Source organism: Oncorhynchus clarkii, chromosome 5 (genome assembly GCF_045791955.1).
Source record: "Oncorhynchus clarkii lewisi isolate Uvic-CL-2024 chromosome 5, UVic_Ocla_1.0, whole genome shotgun sequence".
Taxonomy (NCBI): Eukaryota; Metazoa; Chordata; class Actinopteri; order Salmoniformes; family Salmonidae; genus Oncorhynchus; species Oncorhynchus clarkii.
This window is the reverse complement of record NC_092151.1, coordinates 80,983,199-81,001,677: the sequence shown is the minus strand read 5'-3', so window position 1 is coordinate 81,001,677 and position 18,479 is coordinate 80,983,199. Positions and strand designations below refer to the sequence as shown.

The 18,479-nt window shown below is 56.0% G+C and overlaps 1 protein-coding gene across 5 annotated transcripts in view; it reads right to left on the bottom strand.

Annotated features, from left to right (window-relative positions):
* The window catches only part of LOC139409440 (cylindromatosis (turban tumor syndrome), like), a 43,440-nt gene that overhangs the window by 18,972 nt on the left and 5,989 nt on the right, over positions 1-18,479 (bottom strand). The gene's annotated exons all lie outside the window — the stretch shown is intronic.

Genomic DNA, 18,479 nt, shown 5'->3' with positions numbered 1-18,479 from the left:
AGAGCAAGACAGAGAGCAAGGGAGAGCGAGAGAGAGCGCGAGAGAGAGTGAGACAGAGCAAGTGAGAGAGCAAGAGAGCGAGACAGTGCGAGTGAGAGAGCAAGAGAGCAAGACAGAGAGATAGACAGAGTGAGAGAGAGAGAGAGAGTGAGTGAGAGAGCGAGTGAGAGAGACAGAGAGAGAGCGAGTGAGAGAGACAGAGATCGAGACAGAGCGAGTGAGACAGAGCGAATGAGAGATACAGAGAGAGAGAGACAGAGACAAAGAGAGAGAGAGAGAGCGAGAGAGAGAGAGCGAGAGAGACAAAGGGAGAGAGAGACACAGAGCGAGTGAGAGAGACAGAGAGAGAGACAGAGCGAGTGAGAGAGAGAGAGAGAGAGACAGAGATCGAGACAGAGCAAGTGAGACAGAGTGAGAGAGACAGAGCGAGTGAGAGAGCGAGAGAGACAGAGAGAGCAAGTGAGACAGAGAGAGCAAGTGAGACAGAGAGAGCAAGTGAGACAGAGCGAGTGAGACAGAGCGAGTGAGACAGAGCGAGTGAGACAGAGCGAGTGCGAGTGAGAGAGACAGAGAGCAAGACAGAGAGCAAGGGAGAGCGAGAGAGAGCGCGAGAGAGAGTGAGACAGAGCAAGTGAGAGAGCAAGAGAGCGAGACAGTGCGAGTGAGAGAGCAAGAGAGCAAGACAGAGAGATAGACAGAGTGAGCGAGAGAGAGAGAGTGAGTGAGAGAGAGAGCGAGTGAGAGAGACAGAGAGAGAGCGAGTGAGAGAGACAGAGATCGAGACAGAGCGAGTGAGACAGAGCGAATGAGAGATACAGAGAGAGAGAGACAGAGACAAAGAGAGAGAGAGAGAGCGAGAGAGAGAGAGAGAGAGCGAGAGAGACAAAGGGAGAGAGAGACACAGAGCGAGTGAGAGAGACAGAGAGAGAGACAGAGCGAGTGAGAGAGAGAGAGAGAGAGAGTGAGAGAGACAGAGATCGAGACAGAGCAAGTGCGACAGAGTGAGAGAGACAGAGCGAGTGAGACAGAGCGAGTGAGACAAAGCGAGTGAGACAGAGCGAGAGCGTGAGAGCGAGAGTGAGAGAGTGAGAGTGAGACAGAGCGAGAGTGAGAGAGCGAGAGTGAGACAGAGCGAGAGAGAGACAGAGCGAGAGAGAGACAGAGCGAGAGTGAGAGAGCGAGAGTGAGACAGAGCGAGAGTGAGAGAGCGAGAGTGAGACAGAGCGAGAGAGAGACAGAGCGAGAGAGAGACAGAGCGAGAGAGAGACAGAGAGAGAGCGAGAGAGACAAAGGGAGAGAGAGACACAGAGCGAGTGAGACAGAGCGAGAGACAGAGCGAGTGAGAGAGAGAGTGAGAGAGACAGAGAGAGCGAGTGAGACAGAGCGAGTGAGACAGAGCGAGTGAGACAGAGCGAGTGAGAGAGAGCGAGAGTGCGAGTGAGACAGTGCGAGTGAAACAGAGCGAGACAGTGTGAGTGAGACAGAGCGAGACAGAGTGAGTGAGACAGAGCGAGAGAGCGAGTGAGACAGAGCGAGAGTGAGAGAGAGCGAGAGTGAGAGAGCGAGAGTGAGACAGAGCGAGAGAGAGACAGAGCGAGAGAGAGACAGAGCGAGAGAGAGAGAGCGAGAGTGCGAGTGAGACAGTGCGAGTGAAACAGAGCGAGACAGTGTGAGTGAGACAGAGCGAGACAGAGTGAGTGAGACAGAGCGAGAGAGCGAGTGAGACAGAGCGAGAGTGAGACAGAGCGAGAGTGAGACAGAGCGAGAGTGAGACAGAGCGAGAGTGAGACAGAGCGAGAGTGAGACAGAGCGAGACAGAGCGAGAGAGAGAGAGCAGGTGAGTGAGAGAGAGCGAGTGAGTGAGAGACAGAGCGAGTGAGTGAGAGACAGAGCGAGTGAGTGAGAGACAGAGCGAGTGAGTGAGAGCGAGACAGAGCGAGACAGAGCGAGAGTGAGACAGAGCGAGAGTGAGAGAGCGAGACAGAGCGAGAGTGAGACAGAGTGAGACAGAGCGAGAGTGAGAGAGCGAGACAGAGCGAGAGTGAGACAGAGCGAGTGAGACAGAGCGAGAGAGAGAGAGCAGGTGAGTGAGAGAGAGCGAGTGAGTGAGAGACAGAGCGAGTGAGTGAGAGCGAGACAGAGCGAGACAGAGTGAGAGTGAGACAGAGCGTGAGTGAGAGAGAGCGAGACAGAGCGAGAGTGAGAGAGCGAGACAGAGCGAGAGTGAGACAGAGTGAGACAGAGCGAGAGTGAGAGAGCGAGACAGAGCGAGAGTGAGACAGAGCGAGTGAGACAGAGTGAGAGTGAGACAGAGTGAGTGTGAGACAGAGCGAGAGTGAGACAGAGTGAGTGTGAGACAGAGCGAGTGTGAGACAGAGCGAGTGTGAGACAGAGCGAGTGTGAGACAGAGCGAGTGTGAGACAGAGCGAGTGTGAGACAGAGCGAGTGAGTGAGAGACAGAGAGAGAGAGAGTGAGAGAGATCGAGACAAAGGGAGAGAGAGACAGAGCGAGTGAGAGAGACAGAGCGAGTGAGAGAGACAGAGACAAAGGGAGAGAGAGACAGAGCGAATGAGAGATACAGAGCGAGTGAGAGAGAGAGAGAGAGACAGAGCGAGAGTGAGACAGAGCGAGAGTGAGACAGAGCGAGTGTGAGACAGAGCGAGTGTGAGACAGAGCGAGGGTGAGACAGAGCGAGTGAGTGAGAGACAGAGCGAGTGAGCGAGACAGAGCGAGTGAGCGAGACAGAGCGAGTGAGTGAGACAGAGCAAGTGAGCGAGACAGAGCAAGTGAGCGAGACAGAGCAAGTGAGCGAGACAGAGCGAGTGAGTGAGACAGAGCAAGTGAGCGAGACAGAGCAAGTGAGCGAGACAGAGCAAGTGAGCGAGACAGAGCAAGTGAGCGAGACAGAGCGAGAGTGAAACAGAGCGAGAGTGAGACAGAGTGAGAGAGAGACAGAGCGAGACAGAGCGAGAGAGAGACAGAGCGAGAGAGAGACAGAGCGAGAGAGAGACAGAGCGAGAGAGAGACAGAGCGAGAGAGAGACAGAGCGAGAGAGAGACAGAGCGAGAGCGAGACAGAGCGCGAGCGAGACAGAGCGAGAGAGACAGAGCGAGTGAGACAGAGCGAGTGAGACAGAGCAAGAGAGCGAGTGAGACAGAGCGAGAGTGAGACAGAGCGAGAGTGAGACAGAGCGAGAGTGAGACAGAGCGAGAGCGAGACAGAGCGAGAGCGAGACAGAGCGAGAGCGAGACAGAGCGAGACAGAGCGAGAGTGAGACAGAGCGAGAGTGAGACAGAGCGAGAGTGAGAGAGCGAGAGCGAGACAGAGCGAGAGTGAGACAGAGCGAGAGAGAGACAGAGCGAGAGCGAGACAGAGCGAGAGCGAGACAGAGCGAGCGAGAGCGAGTGAGACAGAGCGAGCGAGACAGAGCAAGAGAGACAGAGCGAGTGAGACAGAGCAAGAGAGCGAGTGAGACAGAGCGAGAGTGAGTCAGCGAGAGCGAGTGAGACAGAGCGAGAGAGCGAGTGAGACAGAGCGAGAGTGAGACAGAGAGAGCGAGACAGAGCGAGAGAGAGACAGAGTGAGAGTGAGACAGAGCGAGAGAGATAGAGAGAGAGAGTGAGACAGAGCGAGATTGAGACAGAGCGAGAGAGAGACAGAGCGAGTGAGTGAAAGAGCGAGTGAGTGAGAGCGAGTGAGACAGAGCGAGTGAGACAGAGCGAGAGCGAGACAGAGCGAGAGCGAGACAGAGCGAGAGCGAGACAGAGCAAGAGCGAGACAGAGCGAGTGAGACAGAGCGAGAGTGAGACAGAGCGAGAGTGAGAGAGCGAGAGTGAGACAGAGCGAGAGAGAGAGAGCGAGAGAGCGAGTGAGTGAGAGACAGAGCGAGTGAGTGAGAGCGAGACAGAGTGAGAGTGAGACAGAGCTTGAGTGAGAGAGAGCGAGACAGAGCGAGAGTGAGAGAGCGAGACAGAGCGAGAGTGAGACAGAGTGAGACAGAGCGAGAGTGAGAGAGCGAGACAGAGCGAGAGTGAGACAGAGCGAGTGAGACAGAGTGAGAGTGAGACAGAGTGAGTGTGAGACAGAGCGAGAGTGAGACAGAGTGAGTGTGAGACAGAGCGAGTGTGAGACAGAGCGAGTGTGAGACAGAGCGAGTGTGAGACAGAGCGAGTGTGAGACAGAGCGAGTGAGTGAGAGACAGAGAGAGAGAGAGTGAGAGAGATCGAGACAAAGGGAGAGAGAGACAGAGCGAGTGAGAGAGACAGAGCGAGTGAGAGAGACAGAGACAAAGGGAGAGAGAGACAGAGCGAATGAGAGATACAGAGCGAGTGAGAGAGAGAGAGAGAGACAGAGCGAGAGTGAGACAGAGCGAGAGTGAGACAGAGCGAGTGTGAGACAGAGCGAGTGTGAGACAGAGCGAGGGTGAGACAGAGCGAGTGAGTGAGAGACAGAGCGAGTGAGCGAGACAGAGCGAGTGAGCGAGACAGAGCGAGTGAGTGAGACAGAGCAAGTGAGCGAGACAGAGCAAGTGAGCGAGACAGAGCAAGTGAGCGAGACAGAGCGAGAGTGAAACAGAGCGAGAGTGAGACAGAGTGAGAGAGAGACAGAGCGAGACAGAGCGAGAGAGAGACAGAGCGAGAGAGAGACAGAGCGAGAGAGAGACAGAGCGAGAGAGAGACAGAGCGAGAGAGAGACAGAGCGAGAGAGAGACAGAGCGAGAGAGAGACAGAGCGAGAGCGAGACAGAGCGCGAGCGAGACAGAGCGAGTGAGACAGAGCGAGTGAGACAGAGCAAGAGAGCGAGTGAGACAGAGCGAGAGTGAGACAGAGCGAGAGTGAGACAGAGCGAGAGTGAGACAGAGCGAGAGTGAGACAGAGCGAGAGCGAGACAGAGCGAGAGCAAGACAGAGCGAGACAGAGCGAGAGTGAGACAGAGCGAGAGTGAGACAGAGCGAGAGTGAGACAGAGTGAGAGTGAGACAGAGCGAGAGAGCGAGTGAGACAGAGCGAGAGAGCGAGTGAGACAGAGCGAGAGTGAGACAGAGCGAGAGTGAGACAGAGAGAGCGAGACAGAGCGAGAGAGAGACAGAGTGAGAGTGAGACAGAGCGAGAGAGATAGAGAGAGAGAGTGAGACAGAGCGAGATTGAGACAGAGCGAGAGAGAGACAGAGCGAGTGAGTGAAAGAGCGAGTGAGTGAGAGCGAGAGCGAGACAGAGCGAGAGCGAGACAGAGCGAGAGCGAGACAGAGCAAGAGTGAGACAGAGCAAGAGTGAGACAGAGCGAGAGTGAGACAGAGCGAGAGTGAGAGAGCGAGAGTGAGACAGAGCGAGAGAGAGAGAGCGAGAGAGCGAGTGAGACAGTGCGAGTGAGACAGACCGAGTGAGACAGAGAGTCACAGAGCGAGAGAGCGAGAGTGAGACAGAGTGAGAGTGAGACAGAGAGAGAGTGAGACAGAGCGAGAGTGAGACAGAGCGAGAGTGAGACAGAGCGAGAGTGAGACAGAGCGAGAGAGAGCGAGTGAGTGAGAGCGAGTGAGTGAGAGCGAGTGAGACAGCGAGAGTGAGACAGAGTGAGAGTGAGACAGAGGGAGAGTGAGACAGAGCGAGTGTGAGACAGAGCGAGTGTGAGAGAGCGAGAGAGAGACAAAGCGAGTGAGTGAGAGACAGAGCGAGTGAGTGAGAGCAAGACAGAGCGAGACAGAGCGAGAGTGAGACAGAGCGAGAGTGAGAGAGCGAGACAGAGTGAGAGTGAGACAGAGCGAGTGAGACAGAGCGAGTGAGACAAAGCGAGTGAGACAGAGCGAGAGTGAGAGTGAGAGAGCGAGAGTAAGAGAGCGCGAGAGAGAGAGAGCGATTGAGACAGCGAGAGTGAGACAGAGTGAGAGTGAGACAGAGCGAGAGTGAGACAGAGCGAGAGTGAGACAGAGCAAGAGTGAGAGAGCGAGTGTGAGAGAGCGAGAGTGAGACAGAGCGAGAGTGAGACAGAGCGAGAGTGAGACAGAGCGAGAGTGAGACAGAGCGAGAGTGAGACAGAGCGAGAGCGAGACAGAGCGAGAGCGAGACAGAGCGAGACAGAGCGAGAGTGAGACAGAGCGAGAGTGAGACAGAGCGAGAGTGAGAGAGCGAGACAGAGCGAGAGTGAGACAGAGCGAGAGAGAGACAGAGCGAGTGAGACAGAGCGAGTGAGACAGAGCGAGTGAGACAGAGCGAGTGAGACAGAGCGAGAGTGAGAGTGCGAGAGTGAGAGAGCGCGAGAGAGAGAGAGCGATTGAGACAGCGAGAGTGAGACAGAGTGAGAGTGAGACAGAGCGAGAGTGAGACAGAGCGAGAGTGAGACAGAGCGAGAGTGAGAGAGCGAGTGTGAGAGAGCGAGTGTGAGACAGGGCGAGAGAGAGACAGAGCGAGTGCGTGAGAGACAGAGCGAGTGAGTGAGAGCGAGAGTGAGACAGAGCGAGACAGAGCGAGAGTGAGAGAGCGAGACAGAGCGAGAGTGAGACAGAGCGAGAGTGAGACAGAGCGAGAGTGAGACAGAGCGAGAGTGAGAGAGCGAGAGTGAGACAGAGCGAGTGTGAGACAGAGCGAGAGTGAGACAGAGCGAGTGTGAGACAGAGCGAGAGTGAGAGAGCGAGTGTGAGAGAGCGAGTGTGAGACAGGGCGAGAGAGAGACAGAGCGAGTGCGTGAGAGACAGAGCGAGTGAGTGAGAGCGAGAGTGAGACAGAGCGAGACAGAGCGAGAGTGAGAGAGCGAGACAGAGCGAGAGTGAGACAGAGCGAGAGTGAGACAGAGCGAGAGTGAGACAGAGCGAGAGTGAGAGAGCGAGAGTGAGACAGAGCGAGTGTGAGACAGAGCGAGAGTGAGACAGAGCGAGTGTGAGACAGAGCGAGAGTGAGACAGAGCGAGTGTGAGACAGAGCGAGTGTGAGACAGATCGAGTGTGAGACAGAGCGAGTGAGTGAGCGAGACAGAGCGAGTGAGCGAGACAGAGCGAGTGAGCGAGACAGAGCGAGAGTGAGACAGAGAGAGACAGAGCGAGAGAGAGACAGAGCGAGAGTGAGACAGAGCGAGAGTGAGACAGAGCGAGACAGAGCGAGACAGAGCGAGAGAGACAGAGCGAGAGAGAGACAGAGTCGAGCGAGACAGAGCGAGAGAGACAGAGCGAGTGAGACAGAGCAAGAGAGCGACAGCGAGTGAGACAAAGCGAGAGAGACAGAGCGAGTGAGACAGAGCGAGAGTGAGACAGAGCGAGACAGAGCGAGAGAGAGACAGAGCGAGAGAGAGACAGAGCGAGAGAGAGACAGAGTCGAGCGAGACAGAGCGAGCGAGACAGAGCGAGAGAGACAGAGCGAGTGAGACAGAGCAAGAGAGCGAGTGAGAAAGAGCGAGAGTGAGACAGCGAGAGCGAGTGAGACAGAGCGAGAGAGCCAGTGAGACAGAGCGAGAGTGAGACAGAGCGAGAGTGAGACAGAGCGAGAGTGAGACAGAGCGAGAGTGAGAGAGTGAGACAGAGCGAGAGTGAGACAGAGCGAGAGTGAGACAGAGCGAAAGTGAGACAGAGCGAGAGAGAGCGAGTGAGTGAGAGCGAGTGAGTGAGAGCGAGTGAGACAGCGAGAGCGAGACAGAGCGAGAGCGAGACAGAGCGAGAGAGAGCGAGTGAGACAGAGCGAGCGAGACAGAGCGAGTGAGACAGAGCGAGCGAGACAGAGCGAGCGAGACAGAGCGAGAGAGACAGAGCGAGAGAGACAGAGCAAGAGAGACAGAGCGAGTGAGACAGAGCGAGAGAGAGAGAGCGAGAGAGAGACATAGCGAGACAGAGCGAGAGCGAGAGAGAGACAGAGCGAGACAGAGCGAGCGAGAGCGAGTGAGACAGAGTGAGCGAGACAGAGCGAGAGAGACAGAGCGAGAGAGACAGAGCGAGTGAGACAGAGCAAGAGAGCGAGTGAGACAGAGCGAGAGTGAGACAGCGAGAGCGAGTGAGACAGAGCGAGAGTGAGACAGAGCGAGAGTGAGACAGAGCGAGAGAGAGACAGAGCGAGAGAGAGACAGAGCGAGTGAGTGAAAGAGCGAGTGAGTGAGAGCGAGTGAGACAGAGCGAGTGAGACAGAGCGAGAGCGAGTGAGACAGAGAGAGAGTGAGAGAGCGAGAGTGAGACAGAGCGAGAGAGAGACAGAGCGAGAGAGCGAGTGAGACAGTGCGAGTGAGACAGAGCGAGTGAGACAGAGTGAGTGAGACAGAGTGAGACAGAGCGAGAGAGAGACAGAGCGAGAGTGAGACAGAGCAGGGGAGAGATAGAGATAGAGAGTGAGACAGAGCGAGAGTGAGACAGAGCGAGAGAGAGAGAGAGCGAGTGAGTGACAGAGCGAGTGAGACAGCAAGAGAGCGAGTGAGACAGAGCGAGAGTGAGACAGCGAGAGCGAGTGAGACAGAGCGAGAGAGCGAGTGAGACAGAGCGAGTGAGACAGAGTGAGAGTGAGACAGAGCGAGAGTGAGACAGAGCGAGAGTGAGACAGAGCAAGAGTGAGAGAGTGAGACAGAGCGAGAGACAGAGCGAGAGTGAGACAGAGCGAGAGATAGAGAGAGAGAGTGAGACAGAGCGAGAGTGAGACAGAGCGAGACAGAGCGAGTGAGTGAGAGAGCGAGTGAGATCAAGTGAGACAGAGCGAGTGAGACAGAGCGAGAGTGAGAGAGCGAGAGTGAGACAGAGCGAGTGAGAGAGACAGAGCGAGAGAAAGACAGAGCGAGAGAGAGACAGAGCGAGTGAGCGAGTGAGACAGTGCGAGTGAGACAGAGCGAGTGAGACAGAGTGAGACAGAGTGAGACAGAGCGAGTGAGACAGAGCGAGAGTGAGACAGAGCGAGAGTGAGACAGAGCGAGAGTGAGACAGAGCGAGTGTGAGACAGAGCGAGTGTGAGACAGAGCGAGTGTGAGACAGAGCGAGTGAGTGAGAGCGAGACAGAGCGAGAGCGAGAGTGAGAGAGCGAGACAGATCGAGAGTGAGAGAGCGAGACAGAACGAGAGTGAGAGAGCGAGACAGAACGAGAGTGAGACAGAGTGAGACAGAGCGAGAGTGAGAGAGCGAGACAGAGCGAGAGTGAGACAGAGCGAGTGAGACAGAGAGAGACAGAGCGAGAGTGAGACAGAGCGAGAGTGAGACAGAGCGAGAGTGAGAGAGCGAGTGTGAGAGAGCGAGTGTGAGACAGGGCGAGAGAGAGACAGAGCGAGTGCGTGAGAGACAGAGCGAGTGAGTGAGAGCGAGAGTGAGACAGAGCGAGACAGAGCGAGAGTGAGAGAGCGAGACAGAGCGAGAGTGAGACAGAGCGAGAGTGAGACAGAGCGAGTGAGACAGAGCGAGAGTGAGAGAGCGAGAGTGAGACAGAGCGAGTGTGAGACAGAGCGAGAGTGAGACAGAGCGAGTGTGAGACAGAGCGAGAGTGAGACAGAGCGAGTGTGAGACAGAGCGAGTGTGAGACAGATCGAGTGTGAGACAGAGCGAGTGAGTGAGCGAGACAGAGCGAGTGAGCGAGACAGAGCGAGTGAGCGAGACAGAGCGAGAGTGAAACAGAGCGAGAGTGAGACAGAGAGAGACAGAGCGAGAGAGAGACAGAGCGAGAGTGAGACAGAGCGAGTGAGACAGAGCAGGGGAGAGATAGAGATAGAGAGTGAGACAGAGCGAGAGTGAGACAGAGCGAGAGAGAGAGAGAGCGAGTGAGTGACAGAGCGAGTGAGACAGAGCAAGAGAGCGAGTGAGACAGAGTGAGAGTGAGACAGCGAGAGCGAGTGAGACAGAGCGAGAGAGCGAGTGAGACAGAGCGAGTGAGACAGAGCGAGAGTGAGACAGAGCGAGAGTGAGACAGAGCAAGAGTGAGAGAGTGAGACAGAGCGAGAGACAGAGCGAGAGTGAGACAGAGCGAGAGAGATAGAGAGAGAGAGTGAGACAGAGCGAGAGTGAGACAGAGCGAGACAGAGCGAGTGAGTGAGAGAGCGAGTGAGATCAAGTGAGACAGAGCGAGTGAGACAGAGCGAGAGTGAGAGAGCGAGAGTGAGACAGAGCGAGTGAGAGAGACAGAGCGAGAGAAAGACAGAGCGAGAGAGAGACAGAGCGAGTGAGCGAGTGAGACAGTGCGAGTGAGACAGAGCGAGTGAGACAGAGTGAGACAGAGTGAGACAGAGCGAGTGAGACAGAGCGAGAGTGAGACAGAGCGAGAGTGAGACAGAGCGAGAGTGAGACAGAGCGAGTGTGAGACAGAGCGAGTGTGAGACAGAGCGAGTGAGTGAGAGCGAGACAGAGCGAGAGCGAGAGTGAGAGAGCGAGACAGAGCGAGAGTGAGAGAGCGAGACAGAACGAGAGTGAGAGAGCGAGACAGAACGAGAGTGAGACAGAGTGAGACAGAGCGAGAGTGAGAGAGCGAGACAGAGCGAGAGTGAGACAGAGCGAGTGAGACAGAGCGAGACAGAGCGAGAGTGAGACAGAGCGAGTGAGACAGAGCGAGAGTGAGACAGAGCGAGAGTGAGACAGAGCGAGAGTGAGAGAGCGAGTGTGAGAGAGCGAGTGTGAGACAGGGCGAGAGAGAGACAGAGCGAGTGCGTGAGAGACAGAGCGAGTGAGTGAGAGCGAGAGTGAGACAGAGCGAGACAGAGCGAGAGTGAGAGAGCGAGACAGAGCGAGAGTGAGACAGAGCGAGAGTGAGACAGAGCGAGTGAGACAGAGCGAGAGTGAGACAGAGCGAGAGTGAGACAGAGCGAGAGTGAGACAGAGCGAGTGTGAGACAGAGCGAGTGTGAGACAGATCGAGTGTGAGACAGAGCGAGTGAGTGAGCGAGACAGAGCGAGTGAGCGAGACAGAGCGAGTGAGCGAGACAGAGCGAGAGTGAAACAGAGCGAGAGTGAGACAGAGAGAGACAGAGCGAGAGAGAGACAGAGCGAGAGTGAGACAGAGCGAGAGTGAGACAGAGCGAGACAGAGCGAGACAGAGCGAGAGAGACAGAGCGAGAGAGAGACAGAGTCGAGCGAGACAGAGCGAGAGAGACAGAGCGAGTGAGACAGAGCAAGAGAGCGACAGCGAGTGAGACAAAGCGAGAGAGACAGAGCGAGTGAGATAGAGCGAGAGTGAGACAGAGCGAGACAGAGCGAGAGAGAGACAGAGCGAGAGAGAGACAGAGCGAGAGAGAGACAGAGTCGAGCGAGACAGAGCGAGCGAGACAGAGCGAGAGAGACAGAGCGAGTGAGACAGAGCAAGAGAGCGAGTGAGAAAGAGCGAGAGTGAGACAGCGAGAGCGAGTGAGACAGAGCGAGAGAGCCAGTGAGACAGAGCGAGAGTGAGACAGAGCGAGAGTGAGACAGAGCGAGAGTGAGACAGAGCGAGAGTGAGAGAGTGAGACAGAGCGAGAGTGAGACAGAGCGAGAGTGAGACAGAGCGAAAGTGAGACAGAGCGAGAGAGAGCGAGTGAGTGAGAGCGAGTGAGTGAGAGCGAGTGAGACAGCGAGAGCGAGACAGAGCGAGAGCGAGACAGAGCGAGAGAGAGACAGAGCGAGAGCGAGACAGAGCGAGCGAGAGCGAGTGAGACAGAGCGAGCGAGACAGAGCGAGTGAGACAGAGCGAGCGAGACAGAGCGAGCGAGACAGAGCGAGCGAGACAGAGCGAGAGAGACAGAGCGAGAGAGACAGAGCAAGAGAGACAGAGCGAGAGAGACAGAGCAAGAGAGACAGAGCGAGTGAGACAGAGCGAGAGAGAGAGAGAGAGCGAGAGAGAGACATAGCGAGACAGAGCGAGAGCGAGACAGAGCGAGAGAGAGACAGAGCGAGAGCGAGACAGAGCGAGCGAGAGCGAGTGAGACAGAGCGAGCGAGACAGAGCGAGAGAGACAGAGCAAGAGAGCGAGTGAGACAGAGCGAGAGTGAGACAGAGCGAGAGTGAGACAGCGAGAGCGAGTGAGACAGAGCGAGAGTGAGACAGAGCGAGAGTGAGACAGAGCGAGAGAGAGACAGAGCGAGAGAGAGACAAAGCGAGTGAGTGAAAGAGCGAGTGAGTGAGAGCGAGTGAGACAGAGCGAGTGAGACAGAGCGAGAGCGAGTGAGACAGAGCGAGAGTGAGAGAGCGAGAGTGAGACAGAGCGAGAGTGAGACAGAGCGAGAGAGCGAGTGAGACAGTGCGAGTGAGACAGAGCGAGTGAGACAGAGTGAGTGAGACAGAGTGAGACAGAGCGAGAGAGAGACAGAGCGAGAGTGAGACAGAGCAGGGGAGAGATAGAGATAGAGAGTGAGACAGAGCGAGAGTGAGACAGAGCGAGAGAGAGAGAGAGCGAGTGAGTGACAGAGCGAGTGAGACAGAGCAAGAGAGCGAGTGAGACAGAGCGAGAGTGAGACAGCGAGAGCGAGTGAGACAGAGCGAGAGAGCGAGTGAGACAGAGCGAGTGAGACAGAGCGAGAGTGAGACAGAGCGAGAGTGAGACAGAGCAAGAGTGAGAGAGTGAGACAGAGCGAGAGACAGAGCGAGAGTGAGACAGAGCGAGAGAGATAGAGAGAGAGAGTGAGACAGAGCGAGAGTGAGACAGAGCGAGACAGAGCGAGTGAGTGAGAGAGCGAGTGAGTGAGATCAAGTGAGACAGAGCGAGTGAGACAGAGCGAGAGTGAGAGAGCGAGAGTGAGACAGAGCGAGTGAGAGAGACAGAGCGAGAGAAAGAGAGCGAGAGAGAGACAGAGCGAGTGAGCGAGTGAGACAGTGCGAGTGAGACAGAGCGAGTGAGACAGAGTGAGACAGAGTGAGACAGAGCGAGTGAGACAGAGCGAGAGTGAGACAGAGCGAGAGTGAGACAGAGCGAGAGTGAGACAGAGCGAGAGAGAGAGAGAGCGAGTGAGTGACAGAGCGAGTGAGACAGAGCAAGAGAGCGAGTGAGACAGAGTGAGAGTGAGACAGCGAGAGCGAGTGAGACAGAGCGAGAGAGCGAGTGAGACAGAGCGAGTGAGACAGAGCGAGAGTGAGACAGAGCGAGAGTGAGACAGAGCGAGAGTGAGACAGAGCAAGAGTGAGAGAGTGAGACAGAGCGAGAGACAGAGCGAGAGTGAGACAGAGCGAGAGAGATAGAGAGAGAGAGTGAGACAGAGCGAGAGTGAGACAGAGCGAGACAGAGCGAGTGAGTGAGAGAGCGAGTGAGATCAAGTGAGACAGAGCGAGTGAGACAGAGCGAGAGTGAGAGAGCGAGAGTGAGACAGAGCGAGTGAGAGAGACAGAGCGAGAGAAAGACAGAGCGAGAGAGAGACAGAGCGAGTGAGCGAGTGAGACAGTGCGAGTGAGACAGAGCGAGTGAGACAGAGTGAGACAGAGTGAGACAGAGCGAGTGAGACAGAGCGAGAGTGAGACAGAGCGAGAGTGAGACAGAGCGAGAGTGAGACAGAGCGAGTGTGAGACAGAGCGAGTGTGAGACAGAGCGAGTGTGAGACAGAGCGAGTGAGTGAGAGCGAGACAGAGCGAGAGCGAGAGTGAGAGAGCGAGACAGAGCGAGAGTGAGAGAGCGAGACAGAACGAGAGTGAGAGAGCGAGACAGAACGAGAGTGAGACAGAGTGAGACAGAGCGAGAGTGAGAGAGCGAGACAGAGCGAGAGTGAGACAGAGCGAGAGAGAGAGAGCGAGACAGAGCGAGAGTGAGACAGAGCGAGTGAGACAGAGCGAGAGTGAGACAGAGCGAGAGTGAGACAGAGCGAGAGTGAGAGAGCGAGTGTGAGAGAGCGAGTGTGAGACAGGGCGAGAGAGAGACAGAGCGAGTGCGTGAGAGACAGAGCGAGTGAGTGAGAGCGAGAGTGAGACAGAGCGAGACAGAGCGAGAGTGAGAGAGCGAGACAGAGCGAGAGTGAGACAGAGCGAGAGTGAGACAGAGCGAGTGAGACAGAGCGAGAGTGAGAGAGCGAGAGTGAGACAGAGCGAGTGTGAGACAGAGCGAGAGTGAGACAGAGCGAGTGTGAGACAGAGCGAGAGTGAGACAGAGCGAGTGTGAGACAGAGCGAGTGTGAGACAGATCGAGTGTGAGACAGAGCGAGTGAGTGAGCGAGACAGAGCGAGTGAGCGAGACAGAGCGAGTGAGCGAGACAGAGCGAGAGTGAAACAGAGCGAGAGTGAGACAGAGAGAGACAGAGCGAGAGAGAGACAGAGCGAGAGTGAGACAGAGCGAGAGTGAGACAGAGCGAGACAGAGCGAGACAGAGCGAGAGAGACAGAGCGAGAGAGAGACAGAGTCGAGCGAGACAGAGCGAGTGAGACAGAGCAAGAGAGCGACAGCGAGTGAGACAAAGCGAGAGAGACAGAGCGAGTGAGATAGAGCGAGAGTGAGACAGAGCGAGACAGAGCGAGAGAGAGACAGAGCGAGAGAGAGACAGAGCGAGAGAGACAGAGCGAGCGAGACAGAGCGAGAGAGACAGAGCGAGTGAGACAGAGCAAGAGAGCGAGTGAGAAAGAGCGAGAGTGAGACAGCGAGAGCGAGTGAGACAGAGCGAGAGAGCCAGTGAGACAGAGCGAGAGTGAGACAGAGCGAGAGTGAGACAGAGCGAGAGTGAGACAGAGCGAGAGTGAGACAGAGCGAGAGTGAGAGAGTGAGACAGAGCGAGAGTGAGCGAGTGAGTGAGAGCGAGTGAGTGAGAGCGAGTGAGACAGCGAGAGCGAGACAGAGCGAGAGCGAGACAGAGCGAGAGAGAGACAGAGCGAGAGCGAGACAGAGCGAGCGAGAGCGAGTGAGACAGAGCGAGCGAGACAGAGCGAGTGAGACAGAGCGAGCGAGACAGAGCGAGCGAGACAGAGCGAGCGAGACAGAGCGAGAGAGACAGAGCGAGAGAGACAGAGCAAGAGAGACAGAGCGAGTGAGACAGAGCGAGAGAGAGAGAGCGAGAGAGAGACATAGCGAGACAGAGCGAGAGCGAGACAGAGCGAGAGAGAGACAGAGCGAGAGCGAGACAGAGCGAGCGAGAGCGAGTGAGACAGAGCGAGCGAGACAGAGCGAGAGAGACAGAGCGAGAGAGACAGAGCGAGTGAGACAGAGCAAGAGAGCGAGTGAGACAGAGCGAGAGTGAGACAGCGAGAGCGAGTGAGACAGAGCGAGAGTGAGACAGAGCGAGAGTGAGACAGAGCGAGAGAGAGACAGAGCGAGAGAGAGAAAGAGCGAGTGAGTGAGAGCGAGTGAGACAGAGCGAGTGAGACAGAGCGAGTGAGACAGAGCGAGAGCGAGTGAGACAGAGCGAGAGTGAGAGAGCGAGAGTGAGACAGAGCGAGAGTGAGACAGAGCGAGAGAGCGAGTGAGACAGTGCGAGTGAGACAGAGCGTGTGAGACAGAGTGAGTGAGACAGAGTGAGACAGAGCGAGAGAGAGACAGAGCGAGAGTGAGACAGAGCAGGGGAGAGATAGAGATAGAGAGTGAGACAGAGCGAGAGTGAGACAGAGCGAGAGAGAGAGAGAGCGAGTGAGTGACAGAGCGAGTGAGACAGAGCAAGAGAGCGAGTGAGACAGAGCGAGAGTGAGACAGCGAGAGCGAGTGAGACAGAGCGAGAGAGCGAGTGAGACAGAGCGAGTGAGACAGAGCGAGAGTGAGACAGAGCGAGAGTGAGACAGAGCAAGAGTGAGAGAGTGAGACAGAGCGAGAGACAGAGCGAGAGTGAGACAGAGCGAGAGAGATAGAGAGAGAGAGTGAGACAGAGCGAGAGTGAGACAGAGCGAGACAGAGCGAGTGAGTGAGAGAGCGAGTGAGTGAGATCAAGTGAGACAGAGCGAGTGAGACAGAGCGAGAGTGAGAGAGCGAGAGTGAGACAGAGCGAGTGAGAGAGACAGAGCGAGAGAAAGACAGAGCGAGAGAGAGACAGAGCGAGTGAGCGAGTGAGACAGTGCGAGTGAGACAGAGCGAGTGAGACAGAGTGAGACAGAGTGAGACAGAGCGAGTGAGACAGAGCGAGAGTGAGACAGAGCGAGAGTGAGACAGAGCGAGAGTGAGACAGAGCGAGTGTGAGACAGAGCGAGTGTGAGACAGAGCGAGTGTGAGACAGAGCGAGTGAGTGAGAGCGAGACAGAGCGAGAGCGAGAGTGAGAGAGCGAGACAGAGCGAGAGTGAGAGAGCGAGACAGAACGAGAGTGAGAGAGCGAGACAGAACGAGAGTGAGACAGAGTGAGACAGAGCGAGAGTGAGAGAGCGAGACAGAGCGAGAGTGAGACAGAGCGAGTGAGACAGAGCGAGACAGAGCGAGAGTGAGACAGAGCGAGTGAGACAGAGCGAGAGTGAGACAGAGCGAGTGTGAGACAGAGCGAGAGTGAGACAGAGCGAGTGTGAGACAGAGCGAGTGTGAGACAGAGCGAGTGAGTGAGAGACAGAGAGAGAGCGAGTGAGAGAGATCGAGACAGAGCGAGTGAGCGAGACAGAGCGAGTGAGAGACAGAGACAAAGGGAGAGAGAGACAGAGCGAATGAGAGATACAGAGAGAGAGACAGAGACAGAGAGAGAGAGACAGAGCGAGTGAGTGAGAGAGACAGAGCGAGAGAGACAGAGCGAGAGTGAGACAGAGCGAGAGTGAGACAGAGCGAGTGTGAGACAGAGCGAGTGTGAGACAGAGCGAGTGTGAGACAGAGCGAGTGAGTGAGAGACAGAGCGAGTGAGCGAGAGACAGAGCGAACGAGCGAGAGACAGAGCGAGCGAGACAGAGCGAGTGAGCGAGACAGAGCGAGAGTGAAACAGAGCGAGAGTGAAACAGAGCGAATGAGAGAGAGACAGAGACAGAGAGAGAGAGAGAGACAGAGCGAGTGAGTGAGAGAGACAGAGCGAGAGAGAGACAGAGCGAGAGAGAGACAGAGACAGAGTGAGACAGAGCGAGAGTGAGACAGAGCGAGCGAGAGCGAGTGAGACAGAGCGAGAGTGAGACAGAGCGAGTGAGACAGAGCGAGAGTGAGACAGAGCGAGAGTGAGACAGAGCGAGACAGAGACAGAGCGAGAGAGAGACAGAGCGAGAGAGAGACAGAGCGAGAGAGAGACAGAGCGAGAGAGATAGAGAGAGAGAGTGAGACAGAGCGAGAGTGAGACAGAGCGAGAGTGAGAGAGCGAGACAGAGCGAGAGAGAGACAGAGCGAGTGAGTGAGAGATCGAGTGAGTGAGAGCGAGTGAGACAGAGCGAGTGAGACAGAGCGAGTGAGACAGAGCGAGAGTGAGACAGAGCGAGAGTGAGACAGAGCGAGAGTGAGACAGAGAGAGAGTGAGAGAGTGAGACAGAGCGAGAGAGCGAGTGAGACAGAGCGAGAGAGCGAGTGAGACAGAGCGAGTGAGACAGAGCGAGAGTGAGACAGAGCGAGAGTGAGACAGAGCAAGAGTGAGTGAGAGAGTGAGACAAAGCGAGAGAGAGACAGAGCGAAGGTGAGACAGAGCGAGAGTGAGACAGAGCGAGAGTGAGACAGAGCGAGAGTGAGACAGAGCGAGAGTGAGACAGAGCGAGAGTGAGACAGAGCGAGAGTGAGAGAGCGAGACAAAGGGAGAGAGAGACAGAGCGAATGAGAGATACAGAGAGAGAGAGAGAGAGAGAGAGACTGAGACAGAGAGAGAGAGAGAGAGACAGAGCGAGTGAGTGAGAGAGACAGAGCGAGAGAGACAGAGCGAGAGTGAGACAGAGCGAGTTTGAGACAGAGCGAGTGTGAGACAGAGCGAGTGTGAGAGAGCGAGTGAGTGAGAGACAGAGCGAGTGAGCGAGAGACAGAGCGAGTGAGCGAGAGAGAGCGAGTGAGCGAGACAGAGCGACAGTGAAACAGAGCGAGAGTGAAACAGAGAGAGAGTGAGAGACAGAGACAAAGGGAGAGAGAGACAGAGCGAATGAGAGATACAGAGAGAGAGAGAGAGAGACAGAGACAGAGAGAGAGACAGAGCGAGTGAGTGAGAGAGAGAGAGCGAGAGAGAGACAGAGCGAGAGAGAGACAGAGCGAGAGAGAGACAGAGCGAGAGAGAGACAGAGCGAGAGTGAGACAGAGCGAGAGTGAGACAGAGCGAGAGTGAGACAGAGCGAGAGTGAGACAGAGCGAGCGAGAGCGAGTGAGACAGAGCGAGAGTGAGACAGAGTGAGACAGAGCGAGTGAGGCAGAGCGAGAGTGAGACAGAGCGAGAGTGAGACAGAGCGAGAGTGAGACAGAGCAAGAGTGAGACAGAGAGAGTGAGAGAGTGAGACAGAGCGAGAGAGAGACAGAGCGAGAGTGAGACAGAGCGAGAGAGATAGAGAGAGAGAGTGAGACAGAGCGAGAGTGAGACAGAGCGAGAGTGAGACAGAGCGAGAGTGAGAGAGCGAGACAGAGCGAGAGAGAGACAGAGCGAGTGAGTGAGAGAGCGAGTGAGTGAGAGCGAGTGAGACAGAGCGAGTGAGACAGAGCGAGAGTGAGACAGAGAGAGAGTGAGACAGAGCGAGAGAGAGACAGAGCGAGAGAGCGAGTGAGACAGAGCAAGTGAGACAGAGCGAGAGTGAGACAGAGCGAGAGTGAGACAGAGCCAG